This window comes from Peromyscus eremicus, chromosome 9 (genome assembly GCF_949786415.1).
Source record: "Peromyscus eremicus chromosome 9, PerEre_H2_v1, whole genome shotgun sequence".
NCBI lineage: Eukaryota > Metazoa > Chordata > Mammalia > Rodentia > Cricetidae > Peromyscus > Peromyscus eremicus.
In genome coordinates, this window is record NC_081425.1 from 16,544,255 (window position 1) to 16,555,847 (window position 11,593).

Sequence of the window (11,593 nt, forward strand, 5' to 3'; positions counted from 1 at the left end):
TCCTGTAATTGGTTGAGATACTACAAGTCCTTGCTCTGAGAAGATTTGAGATCAAGCATGCTTAGGACAAGAGTGCTAAATGCCATAGAGGATTCAAAGATTATATCAAACAGGAGATGTGTGGTTATAAGTGCCTAGGCTCTGAGGATTTATATGAATTTTTTGAGTCTAATGGTGATTGATATTGGCAAGATTGTTTGTATTGGTAGTTATGATTTGGGTGGCTTACTTACCAGGAATCTTGCCAATATGCTTGACACTGGTTTATGTTGCCTTGGCTTCTGGATAGAGGGAAGTTTAGCTGTAAGCATCAGATTAAAGGCTATAAGTATTTTTTTTTTAGACAGAGTCTTACTATACATTGTTGACAGACTTAAAATTCACTATGCAGACCAGAGTATCCTCAAATATTTTGCGTTTCTCCTACTTCTGTGCTGAAATTATAAGTATGTAATAACATGTTTAGCCCTTCACTAATGTGGTTGATAGTTGTGGTGGTGGTGGTGGTAGTGGTGGAAGGGATGGTAGTGATGGTAGTGATGTAGTAATGTGAGTAATGAAAACATCAGATTTCCACAGTGAGAATCAGTTTGTTCATTCATGTACTCATGACTTTTAATTGAGGAAACTGTTTACTAATGTGCTTTTTAAATGCACAAAACTGAAAGTAAGAAGTCTTCATGGAGGAGAAAATAGAGTGCATAGTGGAATAACACAAGAAAGCGGAACAGGTAATGGCATGAAAGAAAGAGAGTCGGCTTAAAGGGACAAAGACGTACTGGGTGGGGGGAATTGGGGAAGGGAATCAATTACAGAAAAATATAGCAGCAAGTGTGCTAGAGAATAACCTGATTTAAAAAAATTCCTTTTTACATTAAACAAAAATATTGAAACTAAAAAACTATTTTTTGCTCATTAGAAAATAAAAGAGAAACAGAAGAATTAAAACCCCAAGAAACAAATACAATTATGAAAAAATAGACAAAACAATAACAAATCAATAATTACCTTATGTGCATATGGGTTTCAATATACCAATCAGAAAATCAAAGCAAAGAAAAATATAAAACAAACAAACAAACAAAACCCCACAGGTTAACAATTCCCAAACTAGTCCACATGTAGCAGAACTGAACAATTAAGCAAATGGATAGCAGATGGTGAGAGTCGGGTTATTCACAGTTTAGAATGACATACAAGGAAGCAAGAAAAGACAGATAAAGGGAACATATGGGCAAAGAATACAGTTGAAGAAAGTGATTAACTCACTTTCCGCTTGATTAGACATTTCTAGAGAAAATATGTGAGATTATATATGTACAGTGGTTGGCAAACATCTTCAGAGGAGACCAGGAAGTGGCAATAACTGCACCTTATATGCCTGTTGTGGTTTCTATTACCATTTAGTTGTCAGGAAAATAAAACAGTTACCAGAACAATGATTGCTTTAAAGACCAGAGTAAAATATTCATTGTATATGAATCATCTTCCATAATAAGAACATTAGATAGAGCTGGAAACTAAGTTCCTAGTAAAAGTGAGGATAGAATAGGGATGGGATCAATATGATCAAATAATTTATATTCATAGATGGAAATGTCCTGATTAGAGTCATTGTTTTGTATGATTATTATATGATAGAAAAATGTAAACATTATTAAAGTTGACACATTTTAAAATACAAAATTATTAACAGCATTAGACTATATATTAAGATCTAACATATATACATATACACATATATATTATTGCACTTACAGATACACACACACACAAACACACACACACACACACACATATATATATAGATATAGATATAGATATATCAATACAATAGGATGAGTTGATTCCTTAAAAGATATGCCTATGTGGTCATACATGGTACTTGAGAATACAATGTTACTTGAAAGCAAATTTTCACCAAGTAATTAAATAATGTTCTCATGATTAAATTATCCTATCTTTAAGGACTGAGCCCTTTATAAAATGGCTGGAAATTTTAGAAAAAAAATTAAAAATGGCATAGATATTTTTAAATTCTTTTCTCCTATGTTACATCCTGACAGCAATTTCCCCTCCCTCCCCTATCGCCAGGCTCTACCCCCACACCCCTCTCCACCACTTTCATTGTTCACTCTGTCTCCCCTGAGAAAATAGCAGGCCTCCCAGGGTCATCAATGAAACATTGCATACTATGCTACAATAAGACCAGGCATACACTGTCACATCATGGCTGGATGAGGCAACCTAGTATGGGGGAAAAGAGTCCCACAAGCAGGCAAAAGAGACAGAGACAGCTTGTGCTCCCACTACTGGGGATCCCACAAGAAGAACAAGCTACTCAGCCATACCATATCCAGGAGGCATAGGTCAGACCCTTACAGGCTGCCTGATCTCTACAGGATCCCATGAGTCCTAGTCAGTAGATTCTGTGGACCACGTTCCAGAAGTGTCACTGACCCCTCTGGTTCCTCCAATCCTTCCTCCCCCACCTCCACAGGATTCCTCAAGCTCTGCCTAAAATTTGGTTGTGGGACTCTACATTTGCTCCCATCAGTTGCTGGATAAAGTCTCTCTAGTGTCTTTGATGAGGATTCTGCTAGGCTCTGGTCCCCGAACACTCCACAGGCAGGACAAAAGGTAGGTGGAAGGTCTTGTGACTGAGTTGAAGTTCCAGTCCCTCCACTTTGGCCTCACCTGGTTACAGAAGATGGCTAGTTCAGGCTAGATGGTCCCCACTACTAGGAGTCTCCCCAGGGTTACTCTTGTAGATTCCATGGAGTTTCCATTGCTCTAGGTCTTCTACCTTGTCCCTGAAATGATCCTCAATTCCAGTCATTTCTCTCAGTATTTTCTTCCCCCTCACTTTACCCCTTCTGTTCCCAACCCCACCCACTTCATTTCATCAACAAAATCTATTTTATTTCCCCTTGTCAGGGAGATCCTTGCATCCCCCTTAAGCCTTCCTTGTTACTTAGCCTGGGTAGATTTCCAGACTATAGCATGATTATCTTTTACTTCATAGTTAATATCCACCTATAGGTGAGTACATATAAGGTCTTTCTGTGTTATATCACTCAGGATGATTTTCTTCTACTTCCATCCATTTGCCTCCAAATTTTATGATGTCATTTTTTTTTAACAGCTGAATAAAACTCCACATTTTCTTTACCCATTGTTTGGGTTAGGGACATCTAGATTGTTTCCCATTTCTGGCTATTATGACTGAAAGTACTATGAACTTAGTTGAACCAGTGTGCTTGTGATAGGATGGAGCATCAAACTGGCATAGTTTAAGGGAGTCACATAGAGACCACATGAACATAGACACAGAGAATGGAATCACATACTCAACAGGCCAAACAACACTAATGAATGTCATGAGCCAACTGGATTGGAAACTGTAAGACTCCTGGAATCCCTTAAAGGAACATGGCTCAGTAACACTTTGACTTTACATTCCTGCAAACTATGAGACTGTCAATGTTTTGCCTTGTTAAAATACAAAAATCATTGCTTTGGTTACAATAGTCAACGAAACTTCAATACTGATTCTGTGTTGAGCTCAATGAATGGAAACACATATACCTGGGAGGACACACAAGTACCTTTTGCAGAGCAACTGTAATTTATCTAGATACTCCTTTTTCTTGAAAATATGGAGTAAAATTTTAGCATATTTGTTGGAGCAGTTTCACATCTTTAGAATGTACTGACATACTGAAATTATGTAAGCATGGGATGCTTAGGAAATATCAAGTAATGGAAAATGAGACAAAACACAAATAACATGTTAAATGTCAGGAGAAATTAAGGAAATGCAAATTTAATCATTAAAAGTCAGTTTTCTTTAAATTCTCAAAGAAACTTTTAAAAATATAATTAAGTACACTAAAGTTTAAAGACATACTTTCATTCCTGCAAGAAAAACTGTATAATATGTATAGAAGAAACATGTATACAAATAAATACTTTTTAAATCAAGAGATTTATTTTTTAAGTAGTAATTAGTAAATGGACACAAAATTTGATGTCTTAGATGAAAATAGCATCATTTGTTGTAATTACATATATGATCCATTTAAAAAAGGAGTGTGCCAATTAAGATAACTGCATTTAGCATAGCATTGCAATCCAAAGACTATTTATGAATGTTTAAACTAAACTTAAATCTTTTTAGATTTGTTTAGTTTATTTTATAAGTATGAGTGTTTCCTTGCATGCATTTGTGTGTATTACTTGTGTGTCTGGTGCCTACAGATGTTGGAAGACAGCATCTGTTGCCGTGGAAGGATAAAAATTAAAGCTGTCATCACTACAGAGGAGCCTATATATATGTCTCCAAGAGCCATCCAGTGCATCAGAAAATCTTAACGGCTCCATTTTAAAACACGTAATCAGAATGATGATCAGAAAATAAATGTCTGTTTATTTAGGTTAAATTCTGAAACAACATTTTACATAACACTCCTGCCTTCTTCCCCCACAATAATTGGAATTCTTGTCATGGGAATCAGAGGTCATCAGGTTAAATAGAAACATATATCAAAAATTAGGCAGCTAGATGCATGAATTGATAGATAAATGGTTGGGTGGATCAAAGCATAGGTGGAAGGATTGGAAGGTATACAGATGATCTATTAGGTGATATATAAACAAGAGATGATATAGATAGGTAGATGATGATAAATGATAGACAGATAGACATATGGATAGACAGACAGAGATGGTAGATAGTTGATAGATAGACATCTGTGAATTCTTTCCCCAAATTATGTTTGCTGTTGGATACTGAACTCAGGGAAAGAAACTTACACATAGTAAGCAAGCTCACTGTCTGCCAGAGTCACTTAGTAAACTATTACAGCTCTTAATGTTCCTTTCTCCAATGTAGCCTTCAGTTAGACCCCTTCAATAGAGACCACAGCTTTAATATTTCTCCTCAAATATATGATTAGAGATCCTTATATTACTTATTTGAAGAATTTAACATGAAGTATTTGAAGATTTTACTTTGAAAATTCAATACACAACTAATTTGCAGTAATCAGAAGGGTACAACCATCCTGCTCATATCATCTGCCTGGTTCTTAGTGAGAACAAATATCAGGAACTCCCAATAGTACATGAATAAAGCATGCATGTAGATCAAGTTTGTGTTTTCACACATCCAGTAAGACTTCATAGCTTCCAAGTGAAAGTAAGATTATCTTCTCTAGATTCCTGTTTCACTGCCTTTGCACATTCCTGCTGAATATATTTCAACTCACATTATACTATGATGTTGTCAATTTTAATTGTCAACTTGAGTAAATTAAGAAATGCATTTTATGGGAAGGGGCGGTGGATAAGTGGGTAAATTGCTTGTGGCACAAGTCCAAGGCCTATGTGAAATCAGGTATAGGCATACATCATCATCCCCAAGGCTGAGAGAGACAGAAGAATTAATGGTGCCTGCTGGCTACTAGATTAGTTAAAACAGAGTGTGAAGATTAGTGGGAAGAGACTATAAACAAAACAGGGTATGTAGAAGCATAAAGGGACATCCCAACATCTACCTCTGGCACCACATGTGCACACACATAAATATTGATGACAATATTGAGAAATGGTCAAAAGTAGAAAGTGGGATAGTTTGAAGAGCTGGCTCACTGGTTATGTGTTCTTAGAGCTTGTATCTTATTCAGGCTTCTTCCTGATTTCCCTTTTCATGCTTTCTAGAAACCAAGAGGAGATCTGCTCAGTTTGCCATGACTTGCTTACTTATCTGTAACATGATCTTAACACATTTCCTTCTTTAAGTTGCTTTTCTTGTTTATTTAGTACAAAAAAAGGTAAACCTGGATTATACAGCTGCTTATTTTCTTTGTATTTATCTTCTAAAACATTTAGAGCCACAGATCTAAAAACAAAATCAGGATCTTCGCTACAAGCCATAAGAATAATATAGATAGACTTACACTTTTATGAGCGCAAGTTCTATGAGCACCATCTTCTAATGTGTGTGTGTTTGCATGTGTGTATGTATGTATGTATGTCTTGGTTCATTCACACAACATAAATACCTGTCAATTTTCAGAACAGGTGACTATGGGACTAACTAGGACTATAGATTTGAAGTGGTGTTATGTAGCTTGTTTTCTTGACTAGCAATGACATAGTGCCATTTCCTGGTGCTATAAGAAAGATATATATTTTATACTAGTGCTGTTTTCTTGTTTGTGGTGTATTCTTTATAAGTTATTCATGATTCTTAGGCCAACATAGTCATTATATATCTTAGAAGAATAATTTATTGTCATTCAGGTAAAAATAGAAAAAAACCTAAAATATGAATTAAATAATGTGAAATATGAACAACATAATGTAAATATATATGATACTCTTGATAATACAATTAAATATTAATTAAAATCGGTCACTTTTTTAGAAGATTTGACAATTACAAAATATTACATATCATTTTCTTTTTCTTCATCTCTAAGTAAATACTATTTCATTTTCTCTTCAGTATGGTAATTATTACTCTATTCTTTAGACAAAATACAATTTCTTTAGATTTTTTTTTTTTTTTTTTTTTTTTTTTTTTTGGTTTTTCAAGACAGGATTTCTCTGTGTAGCTTTGCGCCTTTCCTGGAACTCACTTGGTAGTCCAGGCTGGCCTCGAACTCACAGAGATCCGCCTGGCTCTGCCTCCCGAGTGCTGGGATTAAAGGCGTGCACCACCACCACCCGGCTAATTTCTTTAGATTTTTAAAATGCTTTTATTTTACCAAAATAGAAATTCTTGTGAATTTTTTTCTTGTTATCTATCTTTCTCTTTAATCACTAGAAGCTTACTTTCCTAATACATTAGTAAAAATGTATTGTTGTCCTAGGTAGATCAGGCCAGGACCTATATATATATATATATATATATATATATATATATATATATATATATATATATATATATATATTCCTGCACACTGAAAAAATATTTTTATGGATAATTATATTGTGAAAACTATAAAGCAGAAAAATAAAAGGTACCTCAAAGTAGGTAGCAATAGTTAGTATTATTATAGCTTTTTGAGGAAAACAATGAAATAAAGTGTATTTCAAATGAAATAGAGTCACATGTAAGCATGTGTGTAAACAAGCAAGCATTGGCTTTAGACTTCAAAGTGTCCCTAAAGTGCTGTTTCCTTGGAAACTGCAAATTAAGTTAATTATGGAAATCTGTGTCTTGAAATCATTCATCCAAAACTCTATACCAGGGTTTTGAATTGAATTGTATTTGGTAAGAAAGTATCTTAAATAATACAACAAATAATATAACTAGATCTTAGTTATATGATTTCAAACAATAATATTTTTGAAACTCCTGAGTTTAGAAAATAAATTGATATAATAGAGAAAGCAGTAGTAATGTCCCAAAAGGGAGAAGAGTATACATATCAATAATTAGAATGGGAGCTTTCCCTGGAGAAATGATGCTTTCTGTTCACTTTTCAGCTGACTACTTCTCTCTGAATTGGCTTGCATACTTACATTTCTTCATGAAACAAACTTTATTCTCATTTTTATGTCATTAAACATTAAAATTTAGGCATTATACTAACTTTATTTTAAAATATATTGATTGAGATTTAGTAAATGAATAGCAAATGTTTTTGATCAATTCCACTGCCATCAAATTTCCCTCTAGTTCTTCCCTATGCCTCCACCTTTTCCCTCCCATCTTCATGCACTCTTTTTAATAGACTGAGTAGCCTTGGTGTTGTGAGTATGTGAATGCATGGAGGGCCACCCTTTGCAACCCAGGCAGCTTATAGAGCAGTACCTGAAGTAAAGTGACTCTACTTCTAGCAGGCATTAGTTGTCAATCAATCCTCAGACAAAGGTGGGAATTCATGAGTTCCTCCTTGATTTGTGCTGGAATTTTGGTTGGCTTGATCTTATGAATGTAATCATAACTTCTGTGAGCTCATGTGTACAATGCTGCTGTTATTCAAAAACATATTCACAACAGTACTTCATTATATCTGCCTCATAAAATCATTTTATCACCCCTGTCCTTGAGTTGATTCTCCTGAGCCTTAGGGGAAAATGATGTGCTATAGATGTTCCATCTATGGCTGAGCATTCCATAATTTCTTATTCTCTGCATGATAACTAGTTGTGCATTACTATATTATTATGCATGACCAATACATGTTTCACTGATGAGGACTGGGAGGTACTAATCTATGAGTAAAATAGTATTCATAATTTAAGCAGCAGTTTAGTACTATGTCCATTTAGAAAAATAATAGTAGTAAGTCTCCCCCTAGTACCCCTGACCTTCCCAGCCACAGATTTTTGGCCAGTTAACAATACCAGTGATGAGTTCCACCTTCTTGTGTGGGTCAGGATTGTAATCAGAAAATGATTGAAGCATAAGAAAACATTCAATCCATTATAACAACAGTGAGACTATTTTTACAGGGAAGACATTATAGACATTATGAACTTTGCAGCATTCACAGATGTTTAAAACTATTGAGGATTTTTCTCCCCAGTAATGTGCATAGCACCTCACAGGCTATGAAAGACAGTGAGTGGGGAAGACACTTCTGTATCTGTAAGAGCTGGATTTCCATAGGACCTATGATCTGGGTACACAGTTTCTTCACCAGTAATGTCTTACAATAAATTAATGATGGTCTTAAGATAGCATTAATTAAGAGAAATCGTATGTATTAAGAATGCCATTTGAATCATTCTTGAATAAAACAACATTTAAAATTAAATGTCGGGGAATCAAGTTAAGTTATTTAAATGGTATGAATAAATAATTTAGATAATAGACAAGATATATAATAGTTTTATGAATTAGCCACTCATTTTATCATCTGAAATATAAATAAAATGAAGTCTCTTGACATTAAAATTTTATATTTATAACTACTTGTCTATTTTTATCACTGTTGCAATCAACTTAAAAAGTTTGCTTGCTGTTTTGAACTGTCTAATGAGAAGAGATAAACCAACATGTAATAGTTTTATAAAAATACAAAACACTCATGAGCAAGGTGAAAGTAACTACACTACCTTGCCCTCAGTGATATAAAAGGGAAATCTATTTTGAAATGGTTCTTACTCTGAATTTATGTGATGGAAACACACAGAACGGTAGAAATAGGAATCATGAGCAAACATTAAAATTAATGTGACAAGAGCAGAATATATGGACAGCAACTTTTTAGGCATGCCTTCATACTTCTTACCTAATATTTGAAGGGAATAACAGATATCCAAGATAATTGCTTCAAGTCCTTAAAAGAGAAGTATTTACTTCTATTATTAAGGAAAATATATAGAATACCAACACTAATGTCAAGTCACTCATCAGTTTGTGGATATATGTAATTAAGAACTTAGCTTCACTGTTAGTTTCATTTTAGATAATTTTATTGGGAAAGGAAATTTTATCAGAATGATTTTAGACTGAAAAATAGAATAAATCTAAGTCTTTGAGATTATACTTATAGTTTTCCTATTATTGTTTTATTTACAGTTTTATGGTGTGTGTGTCTGTCTGTCTGTCTTTGCCAGTGTAATGTATGGATATCTGGCATATTGTATGCATGTAAAGTCTATAAGTCAACATTAGATATCCTCCTTCAGTTACTGTCCATTATATTTTTTGATTCATTGTTTCTCTGAGATCTAGGATCTTGCATTTCTGGTAATTTGGCTTATGAGAAAGCTCCAATATCCACATTTTTTATTGTCCACTCTTGGATTATAAGAGTTGTAAGCATGTGTAGCCATGCCCTCATTTTTTTATGTGGTAATCAGAAGTCAGATCTTCATTCATGTACAGCAGGCGCTTTACTTAGCCATCCCCTTATAGCTATACTTTAATTGATATAACTACTTTGGCTTATGAATCATATGTCTAAATATTTAAACTTTGTCATTAATACATCTTTGATTCCTCTTTTCCATGTAAAAAAACATGCATTTTCCAATGTACAATTCTGAATGTATTTTTAGTTAATAATTGAATATTGGTAGTCTTTCTGGATGTTCATTGAATATACAGCAAAATCCCAGTTAATCATGTCATCACCATTTTGATGATTAAATTGTCCCCACATATTGTTGTCATGTGTATCTTTAAGCCTGTTCCTATGACTTTCAACAAGCTCCCTTTTGCTTAGAAAATATCCAAGTTCGTAGAGTGTGGTAGATTATTCAAAAGTTATCTGAGTATTTCAGATCTAGTCTTGAGTTAGTTTAATTCAAGTACCATGGAGGAAATTATTAGGGAGTATATTGTGTATATGTATTCTTCATTATATTAACTTTCACCATGTGTGAACATATATGGCCCTGGTGTGGATACTCGTGCATGTTTTGTTCCTACCACCTATCTAATCGTTTGCTTACCTGCTTACTTTTCTATGCACTGTTGTCCTTGCTTGTTTATCTGCATCCAAGTCAGCACGATATTATTCATTGCTGCTTCCTTTGTTAGTAATCCCCTTTACCACCAGTAAACACCTGGCACATTGATTTCAGAATATCTACTCATTTTTCAAATATAAAGATTAATATTGATTATCAAGTTGGCATGACTTAAAATCATCTATGGGTAAAGTTGTTTGTTTTTACTCTTTTCTTAGGGGGCCTGCCACCCATCTCCCAAATAAATCACACTTGTTGCCCGGCCTTAGCTTGGCTTAGTTTCTGGCCAGACTTCCTGAAATTAACCCCTCTACCTTTTGCCTCTGGGCTTTTCCCATTCTCTAATTTCGGTAAATCCTACTCTTATTCCGTGTCTTGCTGTGTAGCTGGATGGCTGGCCCCTAGAGTCCTCCTTCTTCTCTGGCTCCTAACCTTAGATTCCTCCTCCCAGTTTTCTCCTTCTATATATACTCTCTGCTTGCCAGCCCCGCCTATCCTTTCTCCTGCCTTGCTATTGGCCGTTCAGTTCTTTATTAGACCATCAGGTGTTTTACACAGGCACAGTAACAGAGTCTCACAGAGTTAAACAAATGCCATATAAACAAAAGTAACACATCTAAAATAATATTCTACTACGTAAAGTCTCTGAATAAGTGAGGTGACAAGAAACACATACACTATGAGCATCACCATTCCACAGTCTGGGCTCCTGGACTTGATTAACAAGGGAGAGCAAATGGAGCACTAAATGGAGCACTAGCACTCACCTGTGCCTGCTTCCTGACTGAGATTGCGATGTCACCAGCTGTTCTTTTTTTGTTTTTTTTTTTTGTTTTTTGTTTTTCCTGATGTAACCTAGAATAAACTCTGCCCTCTCTTAAATTGCTTCTGGTCAAGGATTTGGTCACAACTACAAGAAAAATAACTAAAGCTACAAATCTTAGAAAACAGTATGAAGGCATCCTGGAACTCCTGAAGTATAGCTCCTTTTGAAGAAAAACTATGAAATATGGAGTCAATTTTAGCTAACAGTTGTTTTATATGGATGGTTGAGGCACACACACTATTTTTCAGTTAATACTTCTCTCCTGTTATGGTATGAACTTATAACAAGTTTGAAATAAGCATGTATTTAACTTTTCTGATTATATTACAT

At 34.7% G+C, this 11,593-nt stretch overlaps 1 long non-coding RNA gene across 1 annotated transcript; it reads right to left on the reverse strand.

Moving 5' to 3' along the window:
- Positions 1-233: 233 nt before the first annotated feature.
- On the reverse strand, positions 234-11,184 carry LOC131919155 (uncharacterized). The gene is made up of 3 exons (XR_009381177.1): positions 11,114-11,184; positions 10,420-10,556; positions 234-301 (listed from the first exon to the last, which is right to left on the reverse strand). It is a non-coding gene; the product is annotated as an uncharacterized LOC131919155 (long non-coding RNA).
- Between the last annotated feature and the right edge of the window lie 409 nt (positions 11,185-11,593).